Genomic DNA, 18,175 nt, shown 5'->3' on the forward strand with positions numbered 1-18,175 from the left:
CTTAACGATCACATATATTTAACACAATTGGGAGGATACTCTTGAAATAGCCTCTTTCCAATGAAGCCCATATGGTGATTATTTTTTGTGTTTGTCTCTGGATGATGTTTTATAACATGAACTTTAATAGCACCTTGCATTGTTTTGCCTAATGTTCCATAGCTTGTCTGGCTAATCTCTACTGTGGCACTTTAAATACTATAATTTTAAACCATTAGATGCAAAAACTAAATTCAATGAATATCTTGAGTATAAATTTTATTTTGTATCTCTAATTATTTCCTAAGGATAAATACTTCAAAGCCGAATGGTCTGAAATATTTTATCTCTTCATACATTTTGCTAAAATATCCTCCAGAAAGATGGCTCCATTTATATTCACAGTCACACTCTTGCTATACATGGTACTAAAATTGCTTCATTTTAAACATAGAAATGGTATATGCATATAGTTAAGAAATTCAAGCAGTCCTGTTATTTTGACAAAATATGCTGTGACTGCACCTGCTGATTGATACTGTAAATCTATGTAACATGTTTTCACAGTTTCTTTATCAAATCTGAATTATATTTGTTAACATCTGTACTATGAAGAAAGTAATAGTATTATCAGGGTTTTCCAGAAAGACAGAGCCAATGGGATTTGTAAAAACTGATATAGGAGAGGGGATTTAGTCCCTATGGTCATGGAGCTGAGAGCTCACACAGCAGAAGACAATCTGTGGGCCAGAGAACTGTGGGAGGGAGTCAGTGGTGGGGCTCAGACAGGGCCTAGGAGTCTTGGAACTGAAGAAGCTGATGGCGTTACTCTGAGTTTGAGGCCATAGCACAGGAAACTGGGCACTTGCTGGTCCTGGAGTCTCCAGGCCAGAGAACCTGAGGTCCCAGAACCCAGGAGCAGCAAAGAGCAGGGCTTGCAGGTCCCAGTGAGAGTGAGAGAGTGGATTTGCCTCTCCTCCCGGCTGCCTGATTGTTCCATGGGGCCTCTAGGTTGGCCTGGTGCCACTCACACAGCCTCAGGCAGCTCTTCCTTGCTCAGGGCACTGAAGCAAATGCCAAAACCTGACCTCATAAGGGAGCTAACAGGACAGAGGCAACCAAAGGCCAGGTTTGGAGGGCTCAGTCCAGGGTGAAGTCATCAAAGTTGAGTGGAAGAGTTCTGGTGTGTGAGCAGACATCAGGACATTGTTGACAACAGTGGACTGTAGATGCCAAGTCAGCCAAAAGAAAGAGTTCTGATTGTTCTCACCACATGCAAACGATCAGAGTTTGAGGTGACAGACAGGCCAACTATCCTGACTGATCATCACACAAGGCTCTGCCATGCCCCATAAGTATGCACAATGATTAGTTGCGAATTGATAAACATGACAATTGATAAACATAATTTTAAAAGGGCATTCTCCTGCAGAAACAGCCTTACAGATGCACCTGGAAATAAGGCTTCACCAACTATCTGGGTATCCCTTCACTGGTTAAGTTGACACAAAAAATTCCTGCTATAGCGATTTAGCTCACCTATACTACCTCCCTCCCCACACTTTCTCCCACACACAGATGGGTTATAGACTAGATATAGATTATAGATATAGGTTTAGCTATAGATACAGATTTAGAGATATAGATTAAGGTATATATAGATGTAGATTTAGACATATATATAAATTATACATGTAGATTTAGATATAGATTATAGATATAGATTTTATAGATTTGCAGATGTAGATTTAGATATAGATTATAGATACAGATTTAGACATAGATACAATCTCAGTGCTGGGGATCAAACCCACGGCCTTGCACACTTGTGCACACTAGGCAAGTACTGTGACACTGAGCTACATTTTCAGCCCCTCCCTATAATTTGATTTCCTAACACTAAGAATATTTACTTCTAACCCGTGGGGATTTACCAAATTTTGGCAGAATCTTCCACTCTTCACCAGGTGTTGGTCAGTGTGTTTGTCAGGTAAATGAATACAGACATCCAAAATACTAATGACCCCAGGAAACAGAAAATCAAAATGAATCTTTAAAACCTTCAACTATAATTTCACCAACATGTAAGTTTACATTAAACATGAGGCTCAGTAAGATGAATCTAGTTTTTATGATTTGGTTTCATTAGCTTTAAATGTTTTGTGTATTTGACATAAAAATTTGAACTGATTTAAATAGCAGGGCTTTATATAGTTTACCAACCAGTAAAATCTGTCTTTACTTTACTTTTCACTAATTATCATTGAGAAACACTTTCTGAACATTGACTGCCTATGTGCAGCACTGAGCCATGCTTAGGGAAGCTCAGTGCAATAAAATCTACATTTTTAAGAGTTTGCACTCTACCAATAATCAGCAGATACAATGCTGTCTTACAAGATCAATATGTGTGCAGAGCAGCGAGCTACCATGTTAGAACTTCCAGTAGGAAATATTGCACTTATTTTATATTTTTCCCAATACAGAATAGATCCCTTCATGCAACTATGAAGGTAGGGGAAGTAAGAGCATCCAGGCCACTGCAGAAGTGTGTGAAATATCAAGCACATCCCATGATGCACACGAGGCACCTCTGCCAGCCACTGGATTGGGAGGGAGAGAGGAGAAACTCCTGCAGGGAGGGGGTTTGAGGCCAGGGCGTGCTGAAAGCCAGCTCTCCAAAAGCCGCAGAGAGCATCCAGGTCTGACTGCTGGATCAGAGCTGGCAGAGACAGGAGAATGCCTGCACTGTAGGATTCTGGGGCCCTAGATGGTTCTAGAAACTACCAAGAGCACCCGCTTTGAATGACAATGCCATGCCTGGGGATGCAGGCACTGTAGAACATCCTGAACAACTGAAGGAGGCTTCAACTCAGCTATAATTCATCCCAGTCTGATTTGCATTGTGGTTTTGACCTCCTCCCCTGGCTCGGGCACCATGATGGTTCCTCAAAGGTCACTATAGGGACAAAACCCTTCCAACAGGAAGGGGTGGAATGAGTCATTGCACCTGTCCACAGTGTTCTTCTCCCTGGGGAAGCCACACAGGCTGTGACACCTGGTGTCTCTGGGCTGTGAGCTCTTCTCACCAGCCAGCTCCATCCTGAGGAGAGGATCCTGGCTCCTAAGCCTCTGATTCCACTTCAACCTTTGTGTGTCCTGCTCAGTTCTGTGCTCAAGATACCAAGAACCTGGAACAGTCACACCTCAGACACCACCACCACCCATGTGAGTTCAGGGCAGAAATGGAATCTCTCTACATCACTAAAGCGAGGCTGGAGATCCCTCCCTCCCGGTCATCCCGAGGATTGAAGGAGATCTTATGTCTTGTAACTGTCCTGTCCATGAGGAGCTTGATATAAACGTTATTTACACAAAAATGTGAAGGTGCTTACAAAGAGGAGAATACTGTTAAATATGAAAAATGTAAAAACATCTGCAGCAAATATGTATCCCACCTGTAAGTAAATATTCTCTTTATGTTATTCAGGAATAAAAATTCATCAGTTTAATAAAAGCAATGAAAATGATGTTCTAGTATTCCTCTCATTCAGTAACCCCAGAAATGATTCATAACTTTTGGTTTGGTTTGATTCCATAAAGCAAGCAGTGTGTTTAATTTTCTGTTCCATTTTAAATTTTAGTTTCAGTTTATTAAGAGGAAAGGAAAAGAGAACTCTTCAAAATACAGGTTACATTTTCATAAACCTCATCAGAGCCAATAAAACCACAAAACTTCCAGTAAAGGAAACTTTTTCCTCCATGAGATCATAAGAATAAAATACTGTGTATGTTAAATCGTGTTTTAAATTAGCTCCCCGTGCAAGCTTTAATCACATTTCGTGATTATATGAATTATCACTTGTTGTCTCTTTGCACGCCTTTTTGCTTGCTCGAAATTACATTTCACATGTCCAACTATCACATCTGCACAGAACCCACGGTTGTCTTCTCTGTGTTTTGAACAAAGCCCAGCTTGTTGGTGTTAGGAAGATAACTCTATTCCAAGCAGTCCACTCTGGAGTCCACAGGGGCCTCAATCCCGGGAGAGTGAATGGAGCAGTAGGGACAGGTGTGTGGACCTGGGGACGGGCTCTCATCGCAGTCAAGGCCACTCATTTCTGAATGTCACGGGCCTCCTCCTTCATTTGTTATACAGAGAGTGGAGCATGGGAATCATCTTAGAAGGGGCCTTTGGAATGCACACACTAGCTTTCCACATCATAAAGCCAACACAAATAATTTAGGTCAAGTTGGAAAGACTAGCTCACTGTTCACCCGCAAGGCCCGTGGCTAATCCATATTTTATGGGACATACATATTTAATGAAAAAGGAGCAGATTCCATTTCGGAATGAAATGAAGCACTAGTTGTTCTGTAATTAAAGGGAAGGTGCTGGCCTGGGCTCGGGGAGGCTGCCAGGTTCAGGGTTACCTTCTTCTCAGCTTCCCTCAAGCAACCAGATGGGGACACAAGTGGGCTGTGGCACAGTCCTCCTGCCAAGCTCGGGCAGAGAGACAGCCCAGCCCAAGCCCTAGCCTCACTCCCCAGGAACAGGAAAGGGGCTCCCTTGTCTGCTCTCCCCAAGGCCCATTTTGAATTCTTTTGTAGGAGGCCTTGCCCCACAACTGAGGCAGAGCCTGGAAAGACTTTGCCAGAGCCTGGGTGAGGGGAGAGAAGAGTGCACCCTAACCAGTGCAGCCACCCTGTGAGCCCCAGACACTTGTCGAGTCAACCTATGGACTGATGTGGGCCCCTGACCTTCTCAGAGTCCACTGCCCGAAGTGTCACCTTCAAGGTTCACCGCAGGTGACAATGCTTGTGGATGCAGAGATCCCACGACATCCAGAGCCTGAGAACCACAGGTTAGAGCAAGAGAAGCCGTCTACACCTGGGAGCCTGTTAGCTATCAGGACGCTCTCCAGTCCTGGAGAAGGGGCCATGGAGCAGGTGGCCTGAAAGGGAAAACAGAGGGTCCCAGGCAAGGGATGCTGCTCCCAGAGGGGCCACTGTGGCTCAGTGGGCAGCAATGGACATGGGGCACAGGCCCTTAGGAGTGAGTGGAAGAACCCTGAGGGACGGGGCCACAGAGTAAACCCTCAGCATGGATTCCATGCACATTTCTATCAGAGCCACTGACACCCTCTGCTGTGGAAAGGAACACATCCAGATGGCCTCAGAGCAGTGCTCCAACTGGGGCTAACTTAGAGCTCCATCCTCTTTGTGGGTTTGTAAGTACCAGGAAGGGTAGGCACTGATGTATCACCCCCTCTAAAGACCCCTGTGTCACTCTATCCAGAATAGCAGAGTCACTGCTGAGGAACTGTTCTAAGAAAAGGAGTCACCCCACTGTTTCCCGGTCAGGAGGAGGGAAGGTCAGGCTTGGCAGAGTCACACCCTGGCAGAGTTGAGATCTTTCTTCCCGAGTTCGCACACTGGGTCACCAGCCCCTTGAGGGCTGAGGAGGAGGATCAGCCCCGACTGGACTCACTGCCGTACTGTCTAATACGATAGGTGTACAGAAACTCTATGTATGTTTCCACTCCCAACAAGATTCATGACAGAATGCCAACTTTAACACTTTTAAAATGTTACTCTGCAACCTATAAAAAAGGGAACATTTGGGAGACTAGGAAAGAAGTGATTCTCATGGCATGTTTCCAGCCAACTTAGAGAAGGAAGAGCAGAAAAAACAATTATGAGTGAATGCCTTTCACTGACAGAGGAGGAAGGCTCTCCCATTGCTGTGCTGGCAGACAGGTGCCTTGACTGAATTATCCACAGGCCACTCCCCTCCATCCTGGGGACCAGCAGCTTTGACACTGGGTCTGTGCTGTTCCTGGGCTGGCACAGGGCACTCGCCAAAGCTGGCACTGGGTTTCTGTGTATCTTCCAGCTTCACTGTTTTGAAACCTTTTCCTCTACCTCCCTCTAGTGACGCAAAGGTGAATAAACAGAAGCAGCACAAGGAGCCCACTTTGTTAAAATACAGAGAGCCCCAGGCAGGACCCTTAGGCGAATGGGCAAGGGCACACCATTTTCACCTTGGCCATTATCACTGTCTTCTGCTGTCCTTGTGGAATTGTCTCAGAACACCAATAATGAGATATTTTAAAGTTGCACAGAAAAAATAAGAAATATTGCTGGGTCAGGATTCGTTGGTAGCACAGACATGTTCTCAAAGTCAGGCCTGGCAAGACTTTTCTGATACACAGTTTGCTTTTTTCCCAGAAATGTGGGTCACAGATGTTTCAAGTACCCAGGTGGACCTGTCAGTGTGTAAGACACACTGATGACTATGGTCAGGGCCACAAAAGCATGGCATACTTTCTGCCAAGTGGAAGAGAGGGAGGACAGGCTGGTGTGTTGGGTGTGAAACGTGTGGCTCACAAAGGAGGATAAAGACTAACTTCTGCTGCATCAAAGTCCAGAGGGCTTCAAAAGTAGCACTTGGTGGTGTAGATCCTTCAACACAGAATGAGAAGCCTGAGGAAGCACGTTGGAGGGCTAGAGGTAGGGCCAGAGGCCAAAGCAAGATGAGACAGAAAAGTCTGCATGCCACAGACACAGATGGTGGGGAGAACCATGTGGTATTGTCGTGCTGTCCACAAGCACAGGCTGGTGTTTCACACAACAGGTGTGTGTGTGAGAGAGAGAGAGAGAGTGTGACCATCCTGGCATTGTCCACAGATGTTCCCTGCTGTGTGTCCTGCCATGGTGTCATCGATTGAAACACATCTTAGGATGTGTTCCTACATTTATTTATCCACCAATTATCTATCAGGTATGTTTAAGTGCACCGTCCTAAGACTTCAGAGACAAGTAAGTGCCTTCATGGTAATATTTATAATCAGGTCTATAGAGAAGGTGCAGATACATCCATAACAGCAACATGAGGTGATAAGACTGATGATAAGAGGTAAACACAGTAGTCTTGTCAACTCAGAGACACAACTAGACTGGCGGGAGTGGTGGGAGGTCATGCCAGCTGATTGCCTGCCACAGCATGTCTAGAAAGACCAAGGACTTGTGAGACTGATTTCCAAACCAACCTCCAGGAATTGCAATAATGGAACTTGAATAATTTCAGGTCTCACTCGATGTTAAAGTTGGTATCCCCGTTAGTATCCTCCATGAAGCCAGCACTGCCTTGCTCACTGCAGCCTGAACCGGGTAGACAAGGTCCTTCCTTGATGAGCCTTCCACTGGGGGTAGGGAGCCAGGAGAGCACAGTCACCGTGACTCAGCTCCTACCAGCTCTGGGAAGGAAAGAAGCAGGATGGTGTGTGAAGTGTCCAGAGGACAGGCTGGGAGCATGTGGGGTCCCTCGGAGCCCCTGGAGCACCAGGCCAACTCTGAACAAGAGGGGGCAGCCTCCTGAAGGGTCAGGAGCAGCGGGGTGGGAACAGCAGCAAGGTAAGGAGAGAAGACCCACTCAAACTGGGAGAGTCAGTGGGAGCCACTGAAGGCTAAGGAGGAGGGGATCGTGTTAAGTGCAGTGAAAGCAACTGGAGGAATTCAGTAGGAGAGGATCAACTCTGGCTTACATTTGAAGGTGCCACCCTGGCAGCTGCTCAGGAGGGTGGCTGCAGGAGGGGCAGGCTAGAGGGGACACCGAGGTCCCCAGGACCCTCTGCAGCAGCTCCTGAAGAAGGTGGCAGTGGCCCCACACAAGTGGCTTTGAATTGCAGCAGGGTTTGCTGACAGATCAGAGGAGGGTGAGTGAGAGAGAAGGAATCCACTTGGATTCCCAGACATTTGGGTGATCACCTGGGTAGACAGTGGTGCCACTTACTGATGTGCATTTTGTTTGGGAAATGGGTTCAAAGGGAACAGGAAGTGAGTTGAGGTTTGGCACAAGGGAAGTGAGTAGTTTGCTATTCTCTAAATTTCTAATATCAGGCAGTCTCTGACCAGGGTTGGAATGAAACGGTACCAGCCAGCCCAGGGCTGTGATATGGGCTCCCAAAGCTGCAGGGGGTTGAGGTACAGCAGGATGGGGTCCCACTCTGAGTCTAAGCTGAGGTCCTTCTCAGTGGTCTTCAGGGAAGAGGTAGCACTAGCTTTTTGCAGCTGGGTCTGACGAAGGAGGGAACAGAAGGTTCCAGCTTTCCCTTAAACATGCATCTTCACTAATCGCCAAAAACAAACAGAATAGGTTTGCAGCATTTAAAACCAAGCGATATGCCGGGCCCTCTAGTTCCTTGTCATGAATGATAGAATGCAGGTGGGGATGACAGGTGATTTTTGAACACCAGACACTTGCCTGGAGCCCAAGTATGATGCTTCATGCTTGGGTATTTTCTCACCCTGTTGAGTTGCTCCACTCCACTTTGAGTGGTGGTCATGGCTTTGCTGATCTCCCTGGATACAGGATCTAGATGAAGCAGAAAGTCCCCTTCCTTATCCACAAACATACTGTCTATAGGTATCCATCCATGAAATAAACTAGTTCCCATTAAGCAAACTATACAATGACTAAACAATAAAATTGAACATGAATATAATAATGTGACCCAAAGATTTAAAATCATCTTGACATGGTTAAGGAAGAATATCTGAAACTTTGATTTAGTCAACAGCAGTTAATAAAACAACCTCTGAAATTTTGACTGGTTTTCTTTTTATGCGAGTTAACCAGCAGAGGGCGCCCTACTTCCATTTTTCTTCTCCCCAAAATAATTTAAAAGTGGCCAGAAAAATCTAAATTCACTTGATCATATCTATGGTCATTTACCACCCACACAGCCCCTGGGACATTTGGGGTCAGTAGTGGGGAAGTGTGTCCCACAGGACACACTGATGCAGGCAGGAGCCAGCAGCCTTTTGGACTACTTGAACTACTGCCGTGAGGCCACATTATTTAACATGGAAATTCTTGTTGATATTTAAAATACTTGTTTTTTTAAATGGTCTGATTTTTTTAAAGGCTAAAAATTGGCAATTTGGGGGTTTTTGTTCTGTCCTCTTTTATTTTCAATCACTGGGGACTGAATCAAGGGCCTTTACCCTGAACTTCATCCCCAGTCCTTTCTGATTATTTTACTCATTCTTTTCTGTTTTTTTTTTCAAGCATTGTTTCACTAAGCTTCCCAGGCTGGACTTGAACTTGAAATCCTCCTGCCTCAGTCTCCCAGAGTGCTGGTTTGGTTTGATTTTTTTTTTTTTACCAAAAAACTAAATAAATAATCTAAATTAATGTTATTTGCTTCCAGCCTACTTTTAATTGGTAAATTTAAACTTTTAAAATGCAGTATGTTTTCATGCTGTCTTCTTGGGGAGGAAACTATTCTAAGTTAATAAACAATCGTATTTCCTGAACTCTACTTCATATCTCAGTGGTGACCAACAGCTACGCTGATTTCCCCTGGGAAAACTTTGTGGTCTCCAAATTGATTAATTTTCATGTTTTGTACAATACTGTGTTGGTAGATATGTGGCAGTGTGCATTTCCAGCACTTACAGAACCACACAGTGGAAAGAGCAAGTGCTGATGTGAATTACAGACTTGAGTTAACGATAATGCATCAGCATGTGTTTACTAATTCTCACAAATGGATTCCCAAGCTGAGATAATATCTGTCTACAGAAAAGGAAGAGAAAACAGCAAAGAAATCCTTTACTTCACATGAGATTAGAGGGATGTGCAAAATGTGAGAAACAGTGCAAAATTTTGTAGAAAAGCATCTCCCGAATAAGGCTGTAGCAGAGTGAGCAATGAATCTGTTTAACAACAATGCAATGTCACCTTTCTACAAAATCCTCAAAAAGAGGCAAAAGCAAGTGTCATTGGATAGTTTCCTTGTTAAGCTGAATGAAAAGGAAAAGATTCCACTGAGCCAATAGATAGCAGTGGTTCCATTAGCGATAGTGAAAGTCTTCCTACATAATAACCCTTCTCTCTCTTGTCTCTCTTACACCAGCCATGAAAGTTTTCAAAGGTAAGTACTGGTTAATATATTTTTCTTCATATTTTGTATCTTATTATTTTGTATTATTTTACAGTACTGTAATCAATTTATATTAATATTTTTAGGTTGCAGAACAAATCATCTGAGTTTCCATTATTTCTTGTGTGGAAATTCGCTTTGATATACAAGTGCTTTGGATTGCAAGCCTGTTTTTGGAAGCAATTATGCTTGCAAACCAAAGTTTCACTGTAGCACCTTCCATGATTTAACATCTTTCAGGTTTAAAGAAACATGCTTGAGTTCCAGCACATAGACTGGTAGGAGGAATGTCTACAAACTGATATTTATTTGTAAATTTCAATGCACACATCCATCAGAGACAATGGCAAAAGCTTTATGTTTTAAACCAAAGAGTCCTGACAGTGTTCTATGGTCTCATTATTCATAAGTTGTTCTTATACAGGGAGCAATCATTAATCACATCCTTGTAAAGAACTGTATTTGTTATCTTCAGGACAGAATTGCATTCTGGCTCCTGATAATGCTGGCTTGCATAATTTATAGAACTGTTCAATTTTATCCCCATAGCAGAGGGAAAAAATGGTTGTAATCTCCAGTCAGAATTGACAGGGCAATTTCACTCCAAATGTATAAGGATTTTTCTGGCACATGTTCTACCTGCCAAACTCAGTCTCTGCAAAACTATGCAGGGCAGATGTAGGAAAGGACCAAACCTCTGAAGCCAGCTTAAACTTTGAAGCTCAGCTCAGATGTTCAGGAATGCATCTATGCACTCTCTGCCCTCTGGGATTTGATGTTTCTCCCTGTCAAAGCCCAGCAGTCTTCTTAGACCTGGAGTTTCTCACATGGGAATCATTCTCCTGTGATCCCCACCTGTCACCCTGCAGCCACCGTCCTCTCATCCTCAGCTAGCACAGAACTTCACAGGAGCAAACAGCAGCCAAATACACCCAAGAAGTCACGTGGAGACATCTATGAGCTTCCGTCCAGTCCACCCAGCCCATAAGAGTACCTACAACCGATGTCTTCATCAGCTACAGCACCATGCACAAACCTCTGCCCAGAGACCAGAATACCACCAGGACATGATGCTCTTGGACCTCATGGAAAGCAATCTCATCCAGTGGTACAGTTAAAGGGAGAAAAAGACTGTGGTCTAACATTCAAGAATCATGCTGGGCCCCTGCCTCTGGGACACACAGACTGGGACTCTCTTGGGATTCTCAAGAAGCAGGTGGCAAGACAAAGGAGGAGGCTTTCTGAGTCTTCCATGATTGCTGGATGGACCAGCTTTGGGGACACAGTTGGCTGGAGACCCTTGTCAGGAGCCAGAGACCCCAGCCATGCCTGTGTCATCCTCCTCCTTTCCAACTGTCTTTTCCCTCTGCTAAGGTAATATTCTTAATTGTTCATTTTCCAGGATGGAAACTTTAATATCTTCATTTAATCCTTCCATGACTGGTAGGAGGAGGCTGAGTGGGCTTGGAGACCCAAATCTGCACCCTCTGGGATGGCATGAGGAGCTTTCTGAAGAAAGAGACAGGGGCAGGTGAGTGGCCATGGGCCCCTGACACCTGGGTCCCACTTCTGGTCTCTCTTCTATCAGGACTGTCGAACACTCCCATTCTCCCCTCTTTTACTGAGTCTAGAAAGTTGAAAACAGAAACAACACATTGATTTCCTCTGATGCTATTTCCAGGCTTCATTTAAATCATACCTTTGCTCAGAATGATGATTTCTGCCTTCTGCTCAGGTTAATTTCAAAAAAAATCTAATAAATGTTATTTGCTTGCACTTTTCATTTCTTCAGTCCTCAAGCTGTTTTCTCCATTGCACTTATGGATTGTGTGGTCTGTTGACTTCCAATGGTGAGCTTCTCTCCCTTAAAAAAATGTATGGGGTTTTAAGAAAAGAGCTTTACAAAGATATGCAGAGTGGGTGGAACAGGAGTGCTGCCATGGTCTGAGGGGACAGAACCATTTCTTGCTGACCACTGCTGGCTATGTGGCTCATTGGGTGCAGCCACAACACCCTACACTACCATGCCCTGGTACCTTGGTCTTCTTCTGTAAACCTACTCTCTCCATAGCCCTGCCCTGGTCCCTGCCGCCTCCAGGTTCCTTGGTAGGCCAAGTTCCACATGAGCAACTGGCAAGCTTCTATGTGAAGGCCCAGATCACAATCCCTGAGACTTTATGAGTTGTATGCTCTCTGCTGCAATTCTTGCCTTTGCCATTGTAACATCAAAGCAGCTGCTGATATCACATGACAATGAGCAGCACTTTACACCATCAGACAGTGGGCTGGATGCTATCTACAGGCTGTTGGTTTGCCAGCCACAATCTAAACACACAGTAAAAGACCTTAGATGAATTGAAATATAAAACACTTGGAACAGAGTCTGGCACATACTAAGTTCTCTATAAATTAGTTAAATAAAAACAGTAATGTGTGCCGTTTCTTAAATACATTCTGCCCCTGGGCCTCATGCACTGCTCTCCTTTCGGGCCCTGTCTATCCGCTTCTGTACCTGGCAGCTTCTGTGACCCTCAGGACTTGATGTGGTGCTGACCTCCTCCTCCAGGCTCCGTTCCTGGCTCTAAGTCTCCAATGTAAGTTGATTGACCTGCTCTCTACACTCACGGTACCCTGCACTGCCCCAGGCACGTTTCTGCCTGCCCTGGACCTGCCGCTCACCTCAGCCCCCATCTGCTCCTTCCACTCACATTCCCAACTCTCTAGCAGAAGGTGCTACAAAAATTTAAATTTGAGAATGAATACATGAAAGAATGAATGGATGGAAATCCTCAAGTGAATAAGCTAAAATTTTTGTCTGTATAAACCAGTGATTAAATTCATAATCAAAATGAAAAGCTACACACTTTTTCTCCTAGCTTATTCTCATTCATCACAGACATAGAGAGAAAGTGGGAAAGATTTGTCCACTGGGGAAGAATTCTACTGTTTTCTTAAACCTCAAACTCTAAAGGACAAAAATAATTTGTGAGCAGAATCTTTAGAAGCTGAGAATTAGGAATATAAATAAAGGTAAAGAAAACAAAGACAATCTCTTTAAAAACAAATAAAATGAACATTAGGGAAGTTGTGTCTTAGGCTTTTAGAGCTGCTACAATAAAATACCACAGGGAGTGGTTTTTAAGTAAGAAAAGTCCATTTCCAGCTGTTCCGGAGCTAAAGACCAGGAAGAAGGCACAGCAGCCACCGTTGGGTTCAAGGTGGCATGTGCTTCTGGGAGTAGCCCTCCATGACCTTGCCGGCACCTGGTAGCTGTGTCTCTTCCTTAACATCCATTCCTCCTGTGATATCTCATCATGGTTTTGATTCATATCTCCCTGATGATCAGTGATGTTGATCATTTTTCAGGCACAGTTGGGTGTTTGCCTGTCTTCTTTTGAGAAATGTCTGTTCAGATCTGTTGCCCATGTTGCAGTTGGGTTATGAAGTTTTTTCTCTATTGAGTTCTTGGAGTTCCTGATGTATTCTGGATGTCAAAACCTTCTTATATGTGCATTTTACAAATATTTTCTCCCATTCTGTTGGTTGTCTGCCCTCTGTTGATTGTTTCCTTTGCTGAACTGAAGCTTTTGGATTGACATAATCCCATTTTTTATTTCCCCTTTGGTTTCCTGTGCTTTGGGATCTCATCCAAAAAACCCTTTCCCATTCCAATGTCCTGAACCATTTCCCCTATGCTTTCTTCCAGTAGTTTCTTAGGTTTAGGTCCTACATTTCAGTCTTTAGTCTATTTTGAGCTGATTTTTTCCCTTTATTTTATGAAATATAAAACAAATTTTATAACCAAATAATAAGAGAATAACAAGTTATTACACTGTGTATTATCTTCAAAGTAGTGACTCAGTACAAGACATAAACCAAAAAGGATTCTTATAAAAAAATAGAATATCACCCACAAATGACATATTCCATTGTTTTAAAAATATTTCAATATATATGCTAATTTCTGTCATTTATACTAATAGTTTATCTTAGCTCCCTGACCTTTTTTTTTTTTTAACAGGAGAGAGAAAAAGGGCTTGGCTTCATTCACCTGTTATCCTGACTATCCTGACACTCAGTTTCCAAAGCAGGCTGAGCTTCTTCCTTGCCATTGATTCTCTCAGATTCCTTAAACCTTTCCTTGGCCTGAGTTAGAAATAAGCTGTGCTGCCCACAACCCAAACCCCCTAACTGACACAGTAAGAGAAACGACAGTGGTTTGACAACCCAAGGAGAGTTGCGTCTGATCTCTGTGGACAAGTGAACATTTCAGTTAAATCCTAAAAAATAGCTAGGATTTAGATACAGAGTGGGGTTGAGCAAGGTGGCTGTGTGAACAAAAACAGGGAGGCAGGAAATCTTGGAAGATTATAAAGGATGTTTCAAAAAGCGTATTTGACTTGAGACAGAAAGTATATAAAAGGAAGAAAGGATTAGTAAAGCTGGGAAACATAGGCCCATGATGGCTTAAGGGCCAATTTATAGCTAGCAAAAAACTTCCTTCTACAACTTGGTGAGGGACGAAGGTAGCAGCTCAGCCTGTGGACCTCACTATACCAGGCACCTGGAGCCATGGAGCTCCCAGGACCACCGTGCTGTGAAAGCACTGGGGCCTCAGGACACACCAAAACACTGTGAAAGTTCCTATAATGTGGTTAAGTCATAGCTACCTAGATTTTGAATTTTACTACCAAAAACAATGTTTTCTATGTCAGCAGTGCCATCAAACCTAATCAGACAATAATATGAAATTCTATTCACAATGAGTGAAAATCAGAAACACAAAAAATAACTCTGTAAGAATCTCAAGGATGAAAATGAGAGAGAGAGACAGAGAGAACTATAGAGATTAGTAAAAATTATGGAGATTTCCATTTTTCTCTAGTTATTTTGTCTAGCAAACTTTACCTAAATTCAGAATTTTTGTTTTAAATTTAATTTTAGTTAATCTAAAATGTGTGTGAGAGAATAGACAAGAAAATTGGAGGGGAAGCTAATAACAAAAAGGTGTTAGCTGTGCTTGAAGATAATGAGAACAATAGGGTAACAAGTAAAACCACAGTGCAGGTGAGACAGAGGTACATCCCAGATGACAGAAAACAAGGTGACAGGGGACATATGTATAGCAATTGCACCAAAACCCAGAAGTTTACTCAGTAAATGTTAATTTTAAAATTTGCCAGATAATGGGAAAATAGTTATTTCTCTGATATATATCTTTATATATTCAGTTAAATAGCTTAAACAATAAACTAAGAAAAATCTAGGCTAAGAATTAGTGAAATCTTAATTCAGACTTCTGTAGAACAACTTTCTAGTTATAAATGCAATGAAAGTATTCCAAAGTGAAATATTATAAGAGGAAAATAAACTGGAAAGTATCTTCCCATGAATACGACAAAAAGAAATGATTGATGTGTTTCATATTTAAAGAGATATGGCGGCAAATCAGAAAAAGCAAAAAGGTACCACTAGTCATAAAAGAGGAATTTAAATTGGATAACAAATTTACATAAAAATCAACTTGATACTAATCAAAGAAATGAAAATCAAAACAGAATTGTTGTCTGACAAAATCAACATAAATATCAAGCCAGGTAATTGATACTGTGGATAAATGTAGTAAAGTGATCACTCAAAGTTCTAATGGAACCTCTTTAAGTTGTGGGATTTTTTTTTTCCTGGAAAACAATTTGCAATATGAATTAAAGAACAGAGATCAGCACCACTTATTTAAAAAAAAAAGAACTGCATGCAGCAGAAAGCCTTATACAAGTTGCTTTTCTCTTTTTCCTTTCTCTCTTTTGGTACCTTGGTTTCTGTTACTTTTATATGAAATCCTTGGCAAAGGAAGGGCTCTCTTTGGACTACAATTCGGAACCAGTCACCTATCGTTCCTGCTTCCCTTAAAACAGTGTGACTATCAAGCCCCCAAATTATATATTTTAATATTGAACCTAGAGCTTTTTTTCTTCCCATCCAGTCCATGTAAATGCCTTTAGCATTTCAGTTATTGTATATTTTGTTTAAGGTGACACTTCAGCATGCCACTCTGTCAGTGATTGTGCATTTTGTAGTACTATACAAGTGAGGCGCTAACAGTAAGCCATTTCTTAAGGTTTTTGCCTTGATTAGGGTACCCTAGTTTGAGGCTTTAAAAAAATTATATTCTTGTTAATTATAAAACTGTAAAGAGCTATAAAAGCTATTCCCACTTGGTTAGTCAAAAGGGTTTTATGGCTAAATGTTTGGTGTAACGTTGAGACCCTTTTCAATTTTGATGACAGATTTCTTTGGGGAAAAAGACAGCTTTCTGTTTTATAAATCCAGACTTCTGTTTATTGAATGAAGCATATCTCAGTGCTTATCTGTCAGGTTTTGAAACATTTCATATACGTCCAAATACTTGGCAGGGTTTTTAAAAATAGTGAATTTGGTGTAAAGTTGGTATTTTATGAAAATGCCTCTAACTTTACATTTTCATTCCATCTGTAGATTTTTCTATCTTTATAAAATATTGGAGTTATTTTTTAAGGAAAAATAGAGAAGTAGCTTGTGAATCGTTCAAACTAAGCTTACAAATTGCATGTTTGAAAAAGCAAAAAGTTATTTATGTCTGTTCATATTGCTTCCTTCTTTGTGGCCCTTGTGCCTGTACAGGGTGACAGTAAAGGCCAAAAAGGAGAGGCAAAATCCTTGTATAAAATAGGAGCCAGCAACACTCTTGTATTTATCTTTTCTCTTTTTACTTACTTCAAAAAAACAAAAACCAAAAAAAGCTATACATTTTAACATAAAATAAATTATGATGAGCCATAAAAAAAGAGATTGGACTCACCACCAGCTGTGGTTTAGGTGTGTGTCTCTGAAGGTCCACATGTAAGGCTTGGTCCAGGGTGGGGAAATGATGCTGGGGACCTTGCAGAGGTGGCCTAGGGGGAGCCCTAGCCCTCTGGGGCATCCCCTCAGAGGGGCAGCAGGAGGCTGGCCACTCAAGACTCCACTGTTGCTGACTCTGGTGTGAACCCAGGCCTGACACTTGATCCCACAGGATCCCACATGACCTGCACAACCCAGCATCCTCACCAGAGCCACAGGCACCTGGTCTTGGCCTTGAACCTGCCCAGCCATGCCCAGGGCAAACCCTGCTTTACTCCAGACATAACCTACTTGGGCTCTGTGCAGTGATGCTAGGACGCCTCACACACACTGACTGAGAGATTCACTTTTGGGAATTCTCCATGGGAAAGGGAAGGTGAATCAGTGCATTGTGTGTTTGAACACTGACTTGTCTTTAGCAGCTCTTAAAGAGGACCACACACTTACCCACACTGTGTCAGCAAAAGGGTCACTGTGATGCTCACTCCTGATGTCATCCCCACCACACTCACAGACATCACAATGTCACCTCCCATGACACTGAATCTGCAGTGGTCAGACATACTCTCCCATGCAGTGACCTTGATTTTCATAGAAAGCACCAAGGCCTCAGTACCAGCGATGTCAGTATTCACCATTGGTCGCTTGCATCCCCCCATGGTCCATGCTTCACCAAGTGTCTGCGTGTCTCTCCCTGTTTCCCCTGCTGTCCTCCATGAACATCTCTGTCGCCAGTCTCTTCACAGCCTAACTTATCACATCACTGTTTACTCCTATTACTTTTATCTCCCTGTTTGATTTTTGTCTTTCTTTCCATTTTACCAATGTTACCCTGTAAAAACAAAACTCTACAAACTTCTTAGCTAACTATCAAGGTGATTTTATTTTCTCAGTGGGTTAAACATATAACTTTTGAAGCAAGTATCAAGAAAAAAGTTTCTATTGGATCAGGTAAATTTAAATATTCTCATTTCCATTATTTCTAACAGTATTATATCATTTAAAATAGTGTTGTTTTAGATCAGCTTGCAAAGGCTCATGAGATCCTCTGAAAGAAGAATAAATTACAACATAAGAAAGTATTAGAGAACTCCAGGAATATAATTGTCCAATCTGTCTCAGAATGAGGGAGCAAAGAAATCAAGGCACTGGGGAAACAGATGAGGGCCCAATCAATGGCCCATTGTTCCCACTCATGGGTCTGCACACCAAGCATCTGAGACTCAGGAAAACATTCTGGATACCACGGAAGGGAATGAAATGAGCAGGCTTCACATGGCTCACATCAACCTTGGAATCGCTTTATGGGAAATGTTTATTATTTTTTGTAGGCTACTAACACACAGGAGAGACAAGAACAAAAAAAA

At 42.6% G+C, this 18,175-nt stretch overlaps 1 long non-coding RNA gene across 1 annotated transcript; it reads right to left on the reverse strand.

Moving 5' to 3' along the window:
• Positions 1-7,640: 7,640 nt before the first annotated feature.
• On the reverse strand, positions 7,641-17,209 carry LOC110349033 (uncharacterized). Its single transcript, XR_002394731.2, has 3 exons — positions 16,768-17,209; positions 11,629-11,793; positions 7,641-8,356 (listed from the first exon to the last, which is right to left on the reverse strand). It is a non-coding gene; the product is annotated as an uncharacterized LOC110349033 (long non-coding RNA).
• Between the last annotated feature and the right edge of the window lie 966 nt (positions 17,210-18,175).

The sequence above is a fragment of the Heterocephalus glaber genome, unplaced genomic scaffold (genome assembly GCF_053883595.1).
Source record: "Heterocephalus glaber isolate CG9 unplaced genomic scaffold, H.glaber_assembly_v1.0 deba00000470, whole genome shotgun sequence".
Lineage (NCBI taxonomy): Eukaryota > Metazoa > Chordata > Mammalia > Rodentia > Bathyergidae > Heterocephalus > Heterocephalus glaber.